This window comes from Cryptomeria japonica, chromosome 1, assembly GCF_030272615.1.
Source record: "Cryptomeria japonica chromosome 1, Sugi_1.0, whole genome shotgun sequence".
Lineage (NCBI taxonomy): Eukaryota > Viridiplantae > Streptophyta > Pinopsida > Cupressales > Cupressaceae > Cryptomeria > Cryptomeria japonica.
Genome location: NC_081405.1, coordinates 274035663 through 274053247, shown reverse-complemented (window position 1 = coordinate 274053247; position 17585 = coordinate 274035663).

Here is a 17585-nt window from a genome sequence, read left to right as displayed (position 1 = left end):
TTAGTAACTACACCTTAATGCAATTAAAAATAATAATGAATGCAATGTAAATGAATCCTAGAATCAGCATAATAAGACACTTAATAATGGATGAATGAATGCACTTTTTAACTAATGAATAGATAAATAAATGGGTGCAACGGTAAATGATAAAGGATAATAAAGGATGATGAAATGATAATTGATAACTGACACTAAATGAATGCATAGTAAATGGTTAATAGAAACAAGTATAATGGATTTATATGAATGAATCTAAATATCTTGATTATGCAACGATGAGATGATATAAATTTGTAATAAATGATAAGCAACTAAAATGATACGAAATGCACTTGATGCAAAATGCAACTAAATGTAATGATGATGATATGACCATGATGAATGCAAGGTATTTTAGACTTTGCATGTTGTATTGATGATGTATCAGAGTACTCCGTCACAATTGTATCCAAGACTAGCTTAATTTGCACATAGCTACTCATTTTAACTTTTTCACATTTGCAGACAAAGCCTACATATGAATGAGTGAATGGATGGGCGATATGCAACGGAATGCAATATATATATATATATAGGTGGGATGAAATGACGATCCATAGTGCTCTATTTTTAATCATCGAGCTTTAACATGTTGGAAGAAAATACAAGCATCTTGACATAATGATTCAAGATGACCTGAGTATTCCTTTCATGAATTTTGATATAGTAATTTAATACAAACAACTTGATATAATGGGTCAAGTTGACTAGAGTATTGCTTGCGGAATAGACAAGGATCATCTCTGTTCATGCATGACTTGGATCGTCTTCCTTGATCTTGAGCTGATCATATCCTAAGACAAGTTCATACCTTAATAAGAGACAAAAACCTTTATCCAAATTGGATGAGGTAGGAAGAACTAAAGAAGGAGCATTGTTCTTGCAAACAAACCAATATATACATTAAGAATAAAGAATATGGATCCTTGGTAATGGTTCATGCTCATATGGTCAAGGTATACACTGTAGTCAGCAAGCCGTAGTGATCTATGATTGCATTTTGCATAAGATTATGTAGCTTAGCAAACTTCCCACGTAGACACCATTAGTACATGCCCTAGTACTTCATCGGAACAATCTGTAGAAGATACACAAACAATGTTGTAGGAACCTGATATATATAAACGAATGAATTACTCACAAATAAACCAAGTATTTGATAGCTTAACACAAAATTTTGTTGTCAGAGAAAATGTCATTTTGTCTTTGTTTTGGTAAGGAAGGATGCATCCTTGTTGAAGATAGTTTTGAGTGTTGACGTTGATTGTTTGCTCAATTTTGGAGTAGTGATCATCTTGCAAGTATTTTTTCAATATTTGTTTGGTATCTGCTTGGATGAGTATGTACAATGTGTGGCCATGTTTTTGTTTGATTGTTGATGTTTTCTTATGTTTTTGGATTTTGTGATCTTTTTGAATGCTTTTGGTATTTTTTGAGATTGTTTTCAAATGTTTTTGGATTTTGTGAGATAGTTTTGAATGAAGAACTTAATGAATCGCAAAACAATGTAGAATCCACTTCCATCAATAGGTTAAGGGCATTGCCCCCAATTTAGACATGACTATTGAAAAGCGGGATGTAAGATGCATGAAGTACTTTCTTGATTGTAGATTAATAACAAGCCATGGTTTGGATGGATGGATGTGTGTATCTAGTGAATGTGATCGCAACAAGCTTGAAAGACAATGGAGCCATAGCCTTTACAAGTGGTGCTTGTTTGCCAGGTTTTCACCATCGTTCTTACCCAAGGTGCCACCGGAGTGGTTATTCACTGTTTGGGTGCATGATTTTTCTTTACTTTTTGGATGTTTTGTATTTTCTTCAAGACTTTTATCTGAATGTTTTTGGATTGATTTTCTGGTATGTAGGGGAGCCTGATGCTCTATGTAGCTTATGTATAAAACCATTTGAGGTGCATGTTGTTGATCGGATCTGCTAGCGGTTCTCCATCTGAAGTAGCCAACTGATATGCCTCGGACCCAAATACAGTAGTGATAATATATGGACCTAGCCAATTTTATTCAAACTTTCCTTGATGTTCTCGGTTGGATTGGTTACAAGGATTTTCTTGGAGAACAAGATCACCTACCTCGAATGTACAAGGTCTAACTCAATGATTATAGCTTCTGCTCATGCACTGCTGATAGGCCTTGAGGTGATTGTACGCAGCTTGTCATTTTTCATCAAGTAGCTCTAAGTCTTGGAGATGGGATACTCTGTATGCTACATCATTGATGAGATTGTGCAAGGAAACCCGTAGTGATGGTATCTCGACCTCAATAGGTAAAATAGCTTTTGCACCATATATCAATGAGTAGGGAGTTGCGCCTGTAGGGGTTCGAATGTTAGTTTGATATGCCCATAGTGTTGGATTCAATTGAACATGCAAATCACGACCGACATCATTGACTGTCTTCTTTAGGATCCTCAATATGTTCTTATTTGATGCTTCAGCCTGACCATTTCCTTGTAGGTAATAGGGAGTGGAAAAGTGGTGTTGGATGTGAAATTTCTAATAGAGTTCACGGACATCCTGATTTTTGAAAGGAAGACCGTTATCTGTGATGATGGACATGGGTACACCATACCGACAGATGATGTAATTAAGGATGAATGAGGCGATCTTCTTGCCGATAACTTGGGTAAGTGGAACAACTTCGATCCACTTTGTGAAATATTCGATGGCGGGTAGTAATGAATTTATGGCTGTTAGATGAAGATGGATGAATTTTACCCACAAGGTCAAGACCCCATTGACAAAAAGGCCATGGTGTCGTGATTGGTTACAATTCTTGTGCTAGTCCATGTATCAGGTCTCAATGAACTTGGCATTTCTTGCACTTTCTGATAAAGTAGTAGGAGTCTGTTTCCATAGATGGCCAGTAGTATCCAGTGCGTAGGATTTTCTTGGTGTGTGATGGACCCCTTGCATGGGTTCCACAAATTCCTTCATGTACCTCTTCCAAGGCCTTTGTTATCTCATCTTGTTCCAGACATCGAAGGAGAGTACCATCAAGACTACGTCGACATATAGTTTCAGCAATAATGGTATATCGAGCGGTTTGGCGAATAAAGGTTTTATGTTGGTTATTCGATTGGTTAGGAGGAAGTGTGTGATCATGGAGGTAGGTGTAGAAATCACCATACCATGGGGATTCGGAACCAATAAGGCGACATATCATCTCGGATATGGGGATATCATAAGCAGGAATCCAAAGTTGTTCTACCAAGAAATCATAGCGTGTTGAATTCTGTGGAAGATCTAGGAGAGATGCGATGGTAGCCATAGCGTCAGCAGCTCAATTCTGATCTCTTGGTATCTGCTCAAAGGTGATAGTAGTAAATGATGCCTTTAATTTGTCCACCATTTGCTTGTATGGCATGAGCTTGTCGTCCTTGGTCTGATATTCATCTGTTGCTTGTCGAATGACTAGTTGGGAGTCGCCATATACTTGTAGCTCTTGTAATTTCCATTGTACGGCCAGCCTGAGTCCTATGATCAAGGCCTCATACTCTACTATGTTATTCGTGCATGGAAATGTGAGCCTGTAAGACTTCAGGATGTTGGGAAAAATGGTGTCTCAACCTTGCATTTATGTGAGGTTACTATTTATAGTAAGTTTTCATTTGAGCACGAAATAGTGCGAAACTCTCCCTGAAGCTTCTGGTTGGCTAGATAAGCATTCTGGTAAAGTTTTGTCGCAAGGTCACAGCTAGTTTTGAAGATATTAAAGTTTTTGTCTTGGAGGGGTGCAATAAAATATTTAAACTTAATTTTGGGGACTTTAGAGGCTCCGAAACGCCCTGAAAAGTGGCCGTAACCGGCGAAGCGGGTTACGAGGTGATAGAGCACTTCGCGAGCTTTCCGGTGCTTCAAACGGTTCGTCAATCGGACACCCGGTTCTCAAGTTATGGCCTCCAGAAGTTTGTACTCCTGAAATAGGAAAAATAATTTGTATCGGATACATAAATGAGCTGTAAAAGGGAGCAACACGTGTTGATGTGTGCTTTAACATGTCATAGGGCATCTAGAAGGGAGATAAGGTCGGCTACACCTTATTGGGTGGTTTTAGCCCATGGTTTTGTAATACCGTTTGACGGTTTCTTGTATTGTATCTCCTATTTATGAGGTGTGTGAGATAGAGGTTGTGTGTAAGAGTCTTATGGCTATTGAGTTGCCTCTGAATCTCTGATTAGTGGTACTCCTGTGAAGAGCTTGCTCTGCAAGTATTTTGTAATCTATTTTTGATTGCTGAATAAAATATTGAGCTGCTTTTGGAGGGTGGGGTTTTTCTCCCAAAAGGGTTTTCCCCACGTAAATCATTGTGTTGTGGTATGAATGCTATTATATCTATTTCTATTTTCTGTAACTGTTGTAATGATCTGAAAAAGTTTTGCATTACCCTCCTCTCAAGGTTAGTGTAGGAAGTTGTTTCCGCTACTTAACTTCCTTACAAGTGGTATCAGAGCTTGATCACCTTTGGTTTCAATTGTGGGCAGTTGGGTTTTTTTAACTAATCCAGATTTGAGTGGGAGCTTGTGCAGAAGACACTTTTTGATCTTGTTGCAGGAATATTCAGATGGTGAGTTCGTCAGGGAGAATAGAGGTGGAGAAATTTAATGGAAGTAATTTTGAGATGTGGAAGCTGAAGATGGAAGATCTGCTAATAGATCGAGATCTTTGGGATGCTCTTGATGCGAATGTCCAAAGACCCTCAGATCCTACTGCAGCAGCTCAGTATGATGTTATGGACCGAAAAGCCAAGGGTCTAATCAGACTGTGCCTGGCAGACTCTGTTCTAATCAATGTCCATGAAGAAAACTCTGCAAAGAAGCTATGGACTAAGCTTGGTGAGATGTATCAAGTGAAATCTTTATTAAATCAAATTTTCTTAAGAAAGAAATTGTATTCCTTGAAGATGGAAGAGGGTGGACGAATTGCAGACCACCTAGAAGCATTCAATATGATTGTGGCTCAATTAGTATCCGTCGGTGTTAAGATGGATGAGGAGGAGAAATGTCAGATCTTGCTTTGTTCTTTGCCTGATTCATGGGATTCTCTTGTTATGGCTATCGGTAGTACTTCTGTTGTTTTGAAATCTGAAGACGTGGTGGGTGCCCTACTCGGTGAAGAGATGCGAAGGAAGGTATCCATCAGTTCAAAGGAAGCCCTAACCGTTCGTGGAAGACCTAAGGAGAAAGGCAAGAAGAATGAGAAGCGCGGCAAGTCCAAATCCAAAGGGAGATCGAAATCTCCTGGAAAGTCCAAAGTCATTTGCTGGAATTGCGGTAAACCGGGTCACATCCGTAAGGACTGCAAAGAAGAAAAGAAGAAGAAAAAGAAAAAGTTCGATTCTGATTCTGAGTCCGACAAGGAAGATGGCGATGCATTTATTGCGGCTTTGGCGACTCATACAGGTAATGATGCCTAGCTAATTGACTCAGGTGCATCTTTTCATATGACTTCCAATAGAGATTGGTTTTCTGAATATGAAGGATTTAATGGAGGTAAGGTGTACTTGGGTGATGATTCACATCTAGACATTGTTGGTCGAGGTAAAGTTAGAATCAGGTTTTCTGATGGTAGAATAAAAGGAATTAATGGTGTGCTACATATCCCTGGATTAAAACGAAACCTGTTATCTGTGAGCAAACTAATAGATGCAGGTGTGCAGGTAGTCTTTTCTGAAATAGGATGTAAGATGATTAAGGGTGCTATGGTAGTTGCTAGAGGTGTTAGGTTTGGCACTTTGTATAAGCTTGAAGCATACACTGTTGAGTGTAATAGCACTTCTGTAAAAAGTAAATCTGTGGATGCCTCACTGGAAGATTTGAAGGTTTCACCTTCAGCAGATGGAAATGGTTTTTGGGTACCTAAGGGTGCACTTTCATCTGAAGCAAAGTTACCTACAGAGAAGACTATGTTATGGCACCAGAGACTTGGCCACATTGGAGAAAAGGGTCTAAGGACCTTGAAAAATAAAAATCTTGTTGAAGGTTTGAATGATTGTAATCTTGACTTTGATTTCTGTGAGCATTGCATTTATGGAAAACAAAACCGCGTTCAGTTTTACTCGAGTTCTCATAAAACTTGTGGTGTTTTGGACCTTATCCATTCTGATGTGTTTGGTCCAGTAGATGTCTCTTCGATTGGAAAATCCACATATTATGTTTCATTTATTGATGATTTTAGTAGAAGGACATGGGTATATTTTCTAAAGAGTAAATCTGAAGTTTTTAGTCGTTTTAAAGAATTTAAAGCAATGGTTGAGTTGCAGACTGGAAAGAAAATAAAATGTTTGAGAACTGATAATGGCGGTGAGTTTTGCTCTAATGATTTTGATAGATTCTGTAAAGACTGTGGAATTAACAGGTAGAAGACAACTCCGTATTCTCCACAGCAGAATGGAGTTGCAGAAAGAATGAACAGGACACTGATGGAGAAGGCTAGGAGTATGTTGAGTGGTGTTGGTCTCGAACAAAAGTTTTGGGCTGAAGCTGTTGCCACTACTTGCTACCTGATTAACAGGTCTCCTACATCAGCTCTTGTTGATAAAACGCCTATGGAAGCATGGTCAGGTCACAAGCCTTCATTGAGACATCTTAGAGTTTTTGGTTGCGAGGCATATGCACATGTGCCAAAGGAGAAGCGAACAAAGTTGGAGAACAAGGCTGTGAAATATATCTTCATCGGGTATAGTTATGGTGTGAAAGGATACAAGCTTTGGGACCCTGTTGCACAAAAGGTAATTCACAGTAGAAGTGTTATTTTTAGAGAAATTAAGTCTCCTTCTGTTACATTGCAGCCAGAACAGACTAAAAAAGAAGATGTGATTCAACTTCCTTCTACACCTAAAAGAGTTGAATCGAGACCCCTAGATAGGCAAGAATTTGAGGAGAGCTCGTCTAGCTCTGAATCTTCAGAAGAGGAGGAAGAACCTCCAACTCAGCTTGTTCGAAGGTCTACAAGACATAGACAACCACCTGAAAGGTATTCACCTGATGATTGGAGATGTATTTTTGCTCTGAATACTAGTGTGGATGAACCAAAATCTATAGAAGAGGCATTAGGTATGAATGATGCAGAATCCTGGAAGATTGCTATGGAGGAAGAAATGGCAGCTTTGAAAAAGAATGATACATGGGATCTTGTACCATTGCCTGAAGGACGAAAACCTGTTGGCTGTAAATGGGTGTTCAAGAAAAAGATTGGTTCAGATGGAAGCATTGAGAAGTATAAAGCAAGGTTAGTTGCAAAAGGCTACTCTCAGGTTGAGGGTGTTGATTACGGTGAGATATTTTCTCCTGTTGCAAAAATGACGTCTATTAGATTTTTGCTTTCTATTGCTACTGCTTATGATTTAGAGGTTGAGCAAATAGATGTGAAAACTGCTTTCCTTCATGGTGATTTGGAGGAAGATATTTATATGACACAGCCAGAGCACTATGTGGTGAAAGGCAAAAGAAATTTGGTCTGTAAATTGAAGAAATCTTTGTATGGCCTCAAACAAAGTCCTAGGATGTGGTACCAGAAATTTGATACATATGTGTTGAGTTTGGGATTTGAACGTTCTAAATCAGATCACTGTGTTTATTATAAATCTTATGGTGATCATTTCTTATTCATTGCATTGTATGTTGATGATATGTTATTCATTGGTAAAGGGAAAGGTATGATTTCAGAACTGAAGTCTCAGCTCGCTGCTAAATTTGAAATGAAAGATCTTGGTGCAGCAAAGCACATTCTTGGGATGGAAATTAGAAGAGATAGGGTGAACAGAAAGCTATGGCTAGGCCAGAGTAAGTATGTGAATTCAGTGTTACAGAGGTTCAACATGCAGAATTGTAGACCATTGAGTGTTCCTTTTACAGTTGGAATGAAACTATCTATTTCAGATTGTCCTACATCCCCATTGGAGATGGAAGACATGAGCAGAGTGCCGTACCAGAGTGCGGTTGGAAGCTTGATGTATGCTATGGTCTGTACTAGACCAGACATTGCCCAAGAAGTGGGAGTACTTTCTAGATATATGTCTAATCCTGGTAGAGTTCATTGGGATGCAGTCAAAAGAGTCTTCAGATATTTGAAGGGTACTTCAGAGTATTCTTTGTGTTATCATGGTAATTCAGTTGGAGACATGACTTCCCTTGATATCCATGGTTATGTGGATTTAGATTGGGCAGGTGATATTGATAGCAGAAGATCCACCAGTTCTTATGTGTTTACTTTGTTTGGTGGTGCAATTAGTTGGATGAGTAAGCGACAGGCTGTGGTTGCTTTATCCACTACTGAAGCAGAGTATATGGCAGCTACTCATGCTTGTAAAGAGGCCATTTGGCTTAAGAGATTGTGTTCAGATATTGGAATAAAACAAGGTACAGTGACAGTTTACTGTGACAGTCAAAGTGCAATTAGCCTAGCTAAGAACCCGACATTTCATGCCCGGACCAAACATATTGATATTCAGTATCATTTTGTTAGAGATATAGTCAAAGATGGCAGGGTGAAGCTGGTTAAGGTGGAAACTTTGATGAATGTTGCAGACGCTTTAACTAAGGCTGTGAGCACAGAAAAGTTCAGATGGTGTTCAGAGTCTATGGGCCTTATGGCCCCTAGCAATTGATTCATTGTGTTGACATTCCCTTCCGCTCATGCAACGTGTTCGACAAGTGGGAGATTTGTTGGGAAAAATGGTGTCTCAACCTTGCATTTATGTGAGGTTACTATTTATAGTAAGTTTTCATTTGAGCACGAAATAGTGCGAAACTCTCCCTGAAGCTTCTGGTTGGCTAGATAAGCATTCCGGTAAAGTTTCGTCGCAAGGTCACAGCTAGTTTTGAAGATATTAAAGTTTTTGTCTTGGAGGGGTGCAATAAAATATTTAAACTTAATTTTGGGGATTTTAGAGGCTCCTAAATGCCCTGAAAAGTGGCCGTAACCGGCGAAGCAGGTTATGAGGTGATAGAGAACTTCGCGAGCTTTCCGGCGCTTCAAATGGTTCGTCAATCGGACACCCGGTTCTCAAGTTATGGCCTCCAGAAGTTTGTACTCCTGAAATAGGAAAAATAATTTGTATCGGATACATAAATGAGCTGTAAAAGGGAGCAACACGTGTTGATGTGTGCTTTAACATGTCATAGGGCATCTAGAAGGGAGATAAGGTCGGCTACACCTTATTGGGTGGTTTTAGCCCATGGTTTTGTAATACCGTTTGACGGTTTCTTGTATTGTATCTCCTATTTATGAGGTGTGTGAGATAGAGGTTGTGTGTAAGAGTCTTATGGCTATTGAGTTGCCTCTGAATCTCTGATTAGTGGTACTCCTGTGAAGAGCTTACTCTGCAAGTATTTTGTAATCTGTTTTTGATTGCTGAATAAAATATTGAGCTGCTTTTGGAGGGTGGGGTTTTTCTCCCGAAAGGGTTTTCCCCACGTAAATCATTGTGTTGTGGTATGAATGCTATTATATCTATTTCTATTTTCTGTAACTATTGTAATGATCTGAAAATTTTTTGCATTACCCTCCTCTCAAGGTTAGTGTAGGAAGTTGTTTCCGCTACTTAACTTCCTTACACAGGATGTTGTCACCTTGATGTGTGATAAACAGAATGCCTGCCCCCGAGCCATGCCTTGTGTATGAACCATCAAAGTATAGTTTCCATGGTTGTGTTGTTATGATCATGAATATCTCTTCATCTGAAAAATTGGAAATGAGGGGATGATTGCCTCTGAGTGGTGCCTCAGCCAACTGATCTGCAATGACTTGTCCTTTGATAGCCTTATGGTCCACATATTTAATGTCAAATTCACTGAGAATCATTACCCATTTGGCCAAGCGACCTGTCAATGCTGCTTTGTTGAGTAAGTATTTGAGTGGATCAATCTTTGCAATGAGTGGAACTTTGTGTGTCAACAGATAGTGCCTCAATTTAGTGGTTGCCAAGATTACTGCTAGGCAAGCTCGCTCAATAGGTGTATAATTGAATTCATAGCCAACCAGTGTGCGAGAGATGTAGTAAACAACACACTCTTTCCCTTCTGCATTATGTTGTGCCAATAGTACACCCAATGCTGTACTTGTTGCTGAGATATAGAGTAATAGGGGTTTGCTTGGATCTAGTGGGATCAACAATGATGTATTCATGAGATAGTCTTTAAGCATTTGGAATGCTTGCTGGCATCAGGTATCTCACTAAAAGCAGATGTTCTTGTGTAGTAGGTGTGTGAATGGTTGACACTTATCTGCCAGTTGTGCAATGAATCTTTGGATGGATTGTAGTTGTCCTTGTAATGTCCTTAGTTGACTGATGTTCTTTGGTGGTGGGATGTCCATGATTGCTTTGACCTTTGTTGGATCGACCTCAATACCTTTGCTGGAGACAATGTATCCAAGAAGTTCCCTGAGGTTACTCCAAAGACACGTTTCTTTGGGTTGAGTCGAACATGATATTGTTCCAGTCTGTCAAAGATTTTATCTAATATGTCGAGATGACCTTCTCTGGTGAGTGATTTTGCTAGTAGTCATCAACATAATCTTTCATCATAGTATGCATCATGTCATGGAAGATGGTGGTCATTGCTCGTTGATAGGTCGCTCCTGCATTCTTGAGACCGAAAGGCATTACATTCCAGCAGTATGTGCCCCATGGACATGTGAACGCTGTCTTATGTTGATCCTCTGGTGCAATCTTTATCTAATTGTATCCAGAAAAACCATCCATGAGTGAAAGCATGGCGTGTCCTACTGTTAGGCCTACTATGATGTCAATGTTTGGTAGGGGAAAGTCATCCTTAGGACATGCCTTATTTAGATCTCTAAAGTTAGTACAAATACTGATGCCCCCATTTGGTTTGCCGATAGGAACAATATTGGAGATCCAGTCTGCATAATCAATTGGTCTAATGAAACCAACATCTAGGAGTTTCTTGAGTTCTACTTTGACTAGTACCGCAATCTGAGGATGCATCTTACGAAGCTTCTGCTTGACAGGTTTGGCTCCTTCTGCTATTGTGAGGTGATGCATGACTAGATCAGGATCAAGCCTAGGCATGTTTGCATATGACCATGCAAAGTTGATCTGACGCTTTTGAAAGAACTCTACAAATTTAGGTTGTTCCTCTAGAGTTAGAAGAGATTCTAGGTGTATGTGGTAAGGATTTCTAGGATTCCCCACATTGTTATCTTTTGTTTTCTCGATAAGAATCATTGATCATTCCTGATATGTGCTTCAGGGAAGGATGTCAAACCTTTCATCCTTAGGTGCCTCAAAGATGTTTTCACCATTGGATATGCTCTTTCTTTTTACTTTTGTTGGATCAAACAGTATCACAGTGTGGTTTTCACTGGAAGATCCATGTTTTATTGTTAGATTTTTGTAGCTGAAAGGTTTGACATCCGCCCCAAAGTATGCTACACTATTAAGTTCTATGGCGAATCTAGCTTTGTGATCCCCACTTGGTATGCTATCTTGTAGTTCCAAAAAGTCAATGATTGCCTCATCATTTTCGAAAAGGTCAAGACATGGGGGATTAGGTTGGTTCCATTGAATGAGTTCAGGATGGATAATGGGCATTACTTCATCAATTAGGTTAAGTTTGTTAGATGTGTCGGTGAGGGTTAAGATGTTATGGTGAAGGTCGTTGATGGTACTCTCCCTGTGAGAATCAGGTGTAGGATGTGACATAGGGTCTGTGGAAGAAGTTTCCAACTCAGGAACCCAATAGGTCTTTATCTGTGCTTCTCCATAAATAGGGATGTCTTTATGAGGGGGAGGTAGTGATGTGTCTTCCTCACCTGAAGCATTAAGCTGGATGGAATCAAATTCCCATTCATGAGAGTCAATCTCTAAATCACTTTCTAGCATCCGATTACTATACCATACTGGGATGTCCTTTGTGTTAAACACTGCAGGTGTGATCGGTTGATGTACCTTTGCAGATGAAATGATCGGAGCCGCAAGAAGGATTATGGGGATCAATGAATCCGATATGGGGAGTATCGGTAGTGTTGACTTTGTTGCTTCTGCTGGAATTGCTGGTGTCATAGATACTGCTATGGGTTCTGATATAGTCGCTGCTGCTAATGGTGCTATTGATGTTATTGCTGCTACTGATGGGATTGTTGGTTTAATTTGTGGGATTATTGACATTGTAGATGGTTGTGTTGGGATTTTGAGCTTTGGTGGGGGAGTTGCGATGGTGTTTGATGCTGCTTTGATAATAAAAGGTGTCCTCTTTGCAATAGGTTGACATAGTGGTTTGCTCGGTTTTCCTTTGAATCTGAGTTTAGGAAAGATCTCCTTTTCAAAGCCTAGACTTGTATTATCTTTGGGCTTTAATTCCGGCAGTAGTGGTTCATGTCTTCCTTGTTTGCAAGGTCCCAAAGCACTCTAACCATCATAACCCATTCTTTGCATAATGAGGAGGCCTTTGCCATACTGATCTGTGGGAAGTGTAGCTTGCGGCATATCAGTGGTAATGGGGTCTTTATAGATCCATTCGCCTAAGTCCTCATCTTTGGTTTCTTCTTCTTGACTCTTCCCAAGGATGAAAGGCATCAAAGCACATGCCGGCATGATCAGTGGTTGCTGAAGTAACTACTGCGGTTTGCCATATGTTCTAGGAGAAGTGGGCATTTGTCCCACACAAAAGAGTTGACTCAAATTGTATTCCCCAGGACCTTCCTCTACTATTTTCATCTTAAGCTTTTCTTGCTTGGGTATAGTGGTGTTTGAACTGGCAAGAGAGGTTGGACTTATGTATGAGGTGGAGGAGATGGCTTCTCTATTATTAGGAACGGTAATCTTTGGTTGATGACTGATGTTATGCCAATATGCAAAGGGATTTTCATCGCCCAGGATTGTGATCTCTACACTATTATGAGGGAATTTGATACATTGATGGTAGGTAGATGGAACAAATTACATGGCATGTATCCAAGGTCTTCCTAACAATAGATTGTATGGCAAAGGAAGGTCCAGAACTTGACAGATGATGTGCTTCACCACAGGGCCCACTCGGATTGGTAGTACCACCGCTCCTTTGGATGAACGCTCTACATCGTCATAGGCTTTGATTGTGATCTTCTTGCGAGGATCCACTGATTCTATTGCATATCCCAAAGCTATGACCAACTGTAGCATACAAATATTCAGGCTGGCCCCATTATCGATCAAGACTCGCTTGATCCTATGCTAGTTGATAAATCCTTCAATGTGTAGGGAAGCGTTATGAGGTTGCTGGAAAGAAGAGTTGTCACTTTCGAAAAAATTGAGACAAGGTGATGACTTTAGACTTCCAACCATGGCTTGAAATTGATTTGTATTTAGGTTTGCAGGGACTGACGCCTCTTGGAGAGCTTGATCCAAGATTGTTTTATGAGATGGAGATAGGCGTAATAGCTCTAAGATAGATATCAGTGCAGGCATTTTGTCTAACTATTCCACAAGATTGTACTACTTTGGGATAGATGGGGTACCTTGTCGAGTTGCTTTTATGGTAATCTTGTTGTGGCATGTAACAACATTGCAAGTGGAGTTGGGATTTTTGATGGTGATAGTTGCAATTTGTTCACTGGCATCGTACAAGTGATTTACAGTATAATTATATGCGGCTTGTGTATAATCAGTGGTATCATCGCCTCTCCTGGAAGTGGAAGGACCCCTTTGATCTGGTGATGGAAGTGGATTTTGAACATAAGATGATCATTGTTCATTGTTTTTAGGTCATGTCCTTCAATTTCGATTTCACCTCGGTCAATAAGATCCTGAATAAGATCTGTTAATCTGTGACAATTGCTTGTCTTGTGTCCTCTCCCTTGATGGAAATCACAATGTTCAGTATCCCTCCACCATGCAGGTTTGACTTGAGGTTCATAGTTTGATGTTTTAGTTAGGGTTACCAGATTTTGAGAAACCAGTTGTCACCACACTATTTCGATGGGTTCCCCTAAGGGAGTGTATGTTCGCTTTTGTTTTTGTTGATGAGGTCAGGGTTCATCGTGAGATGTAATGCATCCTTGATTTGGAGGAGCAACTGTGTTAGCCTGAGGTGGGGGATTCTGTCCTGCAAATTGAACTACAGATTGTGCACTTTTGATAGTTCTTGCATCCATAACCCCGTCCTTGACGATGTTTTTGTTTTTGTTCCAAAAGCTTGGTTTGTCACTATTGAAGTGTGGGTGAGGACCATCCTTTGGTTCATTATAGATTTTGATAAGTACTTTCTTGATGAGAGCTCACTCACATTTTAATCCTTTGGTGATCATGTCATTGAAAGAGTCTGTGTCTTTGACATCTAGGTGAAATTCCATTTCTGCATTTAAGTTGGAAATAAATATTTCCACTAGTTCTTGTTCAGGTAACTGAAGAGAATGTCTACTAGACATTTGATGCCATTGTTGCAGGAATATTGAGAATAGTTCACTTGGTTTTTGTTTAGTGTTACATAGATCAGCCATGGTAATATCACATTCAATGTTATGAGAGTAATGTGCTAGGAACTTCTAGATGAGTTCCTCAAATGTCCTAATGCCACCTGGTAATCGGGAAAACAATGATGTGGTTGTTCCTCCCAAGCTTTGGGAAAAAAGGTGCATTAGGTATGTATCCTCGTATGCCACTTCGAGGCAAGCTGAATGGAATTCTCTGACATGATCGTGAGGATCTCCTTTTCCTCGATAATTTTTGAATTTGGGTGTTTCGAATCCTCATGGAAAAGGTGGCATATAAAGATTCCTATCAAAGGGATAGGGACAAATGTCATTGAGTGAAAATTGATTAGTTTTCACACCACTATGAAGCTGTTGGGCAAGATTTTCAACTTGTTGTCGCAACATCTCTATTTCATTTGTTGGAGTAGGTGGTGGGTTACCTCGAGGAATGTTATATTTGATGGGATCTCTACCTCTTTCTTCTTCATGGTGACTTTGTCATTCTGATGCTTGTCTTAGTTGTGCAATATCAAAGTCAGAGGGGAGTTTGGCTCCTTCATGAGCAAGCTTTAAAAAGTGAGCATCCGCATTACTCCTAAGTATTTCATCAAAATGTTTGTTAAAGAGAGGGTTGTGCTGAGCCCTTTCTATTGTTGCAAGAGTAGGAGTACTTGGGTTTTCGTCATTAGCATTTCCTCCAAGTGCTTCTTGAAATTCATTGATATTTTCCTCCTCTTCTTCTTCAATTTCTATTTCTCATTGCCTTGACTATGATCTAGTATGAGCCATTATTTTTACAAGATTTTGTTGAAGTTGGGTGAAAATGATGATGAGTTGTTGACAAAATGAAAGATTGATGTTTGGTGAATTGTGTTGCATGTGGATCGCTAGCACCTTAAAGGTAGATGTGACCGAAATTGTTTCTTTGAATTGCTTGTTGTTTTTGATAAGGTTTGATGTGATAAGGTTTACAGAAATCTGAGATGTGTTATAGACTTAACTAAATAGTAATGAGAGGATTCACTCATAAACTAGTTTTAACCTGTGCAGATATGTCTCTTAGGATGAGCTTATTCTAGATGTAGAAACAATCTAAAAGTGATGTGATATGTTTGATTCAAGCAATATCCAAAAGAGAACTTAGAAAAAGAACCTCTTAATGTTTTGAGAGTTGAAGATGAAGTGATGATGTGTGAATGAGATAATGGATGAAATGTTTTAACTTCAATAAAAGCTTTGTGTCACAAATGGAACAAATTCTACCTCTTCCCTTTCGGGCGTTGGTGGCATTTCTCGAGCTACGTTGTATGCGATACAAATGTTTGGGAAGAAGTTGGGATTGATCTTGCCTCCTTGGTTTTTGTGATAACTCAAATCTCTATATTGCATAAAAGCTCTGTGGTTTAATGATTTTGAATCAAATTCGTTTGATTTTCTTTGAAGGTAGAGACGCATGTGATGTGGAAAAGCTCTATGAGAGACAAAGATTTGTCTATTTAGATAGAAAAATTTCTGCCTTTTGATCAAAGCCTTTGAGCTCAATGGTCTTCTTTTCAAGTTGATGTTTTGATGAGGATTCTTCTTTCTTAAGATGTGAAGAATGGTCATATAGTTTGAAACTTTGCTTTGTTTTTGATCTTTTGGCTGTTTTGAAAAATGTTTGGTTGGATGAATACTTGGTTTGATTTTTTGATTTTATGATGTTTCTTTGACAAGAAAACAAAGCAAGCACACAAAAACAAGAATGTTGCTTTAAAGGCACAAATGAGTATGGGTCTAGATCAACCCAATCCTTGGACTTTTTATGACCCTTTCCTTGAAGTGTATTTTAGGTGTTTTTCTTTCCAAAGCCTGAAGTCGGCTCAATTTGTACTTGGTCTTTGACTAAAACGAAAACACTTCAAACACTTTGTATCCCTAAGGTCAAATGGCCAGTTGCGATAAATTCAGCCCCCATCTTGATATTTCTTCAACTTTGGTACTACATACCTTATGAATCTCGCCATGGCAAGTAAGGATGTGATATACTAAGTCTTGCATGAACATAACAAATAGATGATTCCTATGATGGGGGAATCACCACTTTCATCAAGCCACAAGTGACTCTTCAAAAAGCTATGTTTCTACTCAAGGAAATATGTATGGTGAGTATATTGGGAGCAAAACCATATATGCTCTTGCACTGAATTATATCACAAATATCCTCAATCAATAGAATGGGTGGGATACTACTTAAAGGTGTTTAGTCATTTTCCATGTTTTTGGACATAAGTTCATTCTGCAGTGACTCACTTAAGAGCCTTGTAACTTGTGGTGGGGCTCATTTGTCCTTTCGGCAAGTTACACTATAGGAACAACTATACCCAAGCCTACAACATTCGCTCTCACCGGATTTCTATAGCAGCTCGAAGGATTTACTACGCGAGGTCATTCCCAAGAGTGATGTGTCTCTTGGTAGGCTTCTCTTAAAAAGATAAAAATTTGAGTGTTACTAACATTTTTCTCTTGCACCTAGGACCACGAAAGCTAAGGGAGAGGATTGTGTGTGTTAGAAGTAGGACTACTCGACAAACTCTTTTGCACAAGTGTGCCAAACACGAAATGCACTTGTTCTTTTTTACTTGTTATCGCAATGTGTTTTAACTATTTGGATATGTTGCTCCAACAATCATGGTGTTCTTTTTAACTTTAAATGGAAAGGTTTGAATAAACTAGAACTTTGAAAATCCTGGTCAACTTAATTTGAAGCATGTATGCATGAAGGAAAATCGCTTTGCAAAAAATTGAAACAAGTTGATTGTGAATTTTATTTGCACCAAAATGGAAGTGTGGATTGTGAATTCTTAGTTTGATGCAAGAAAGAAATTAGTCTTGTCTTGTTTTAAGCAACAAATAAAGTGAACCTAACTTGCAAGAAAACAAATTTGTTTTGTTAAATTTTAAAGCACTAAAAACAAATGATCCTAACTTGCAAGGAAATGGAAGATTGTTTTTGTCCAATTTTAAAGCACCAAAAACAAATTTATCCTAACTTGCAAGAAAAGGGAAAATTGTTTTTTTTGTTCAACTTTAAAGCACCAAAAATAATTTTTTTGATTTTTAAGGAAGTTAG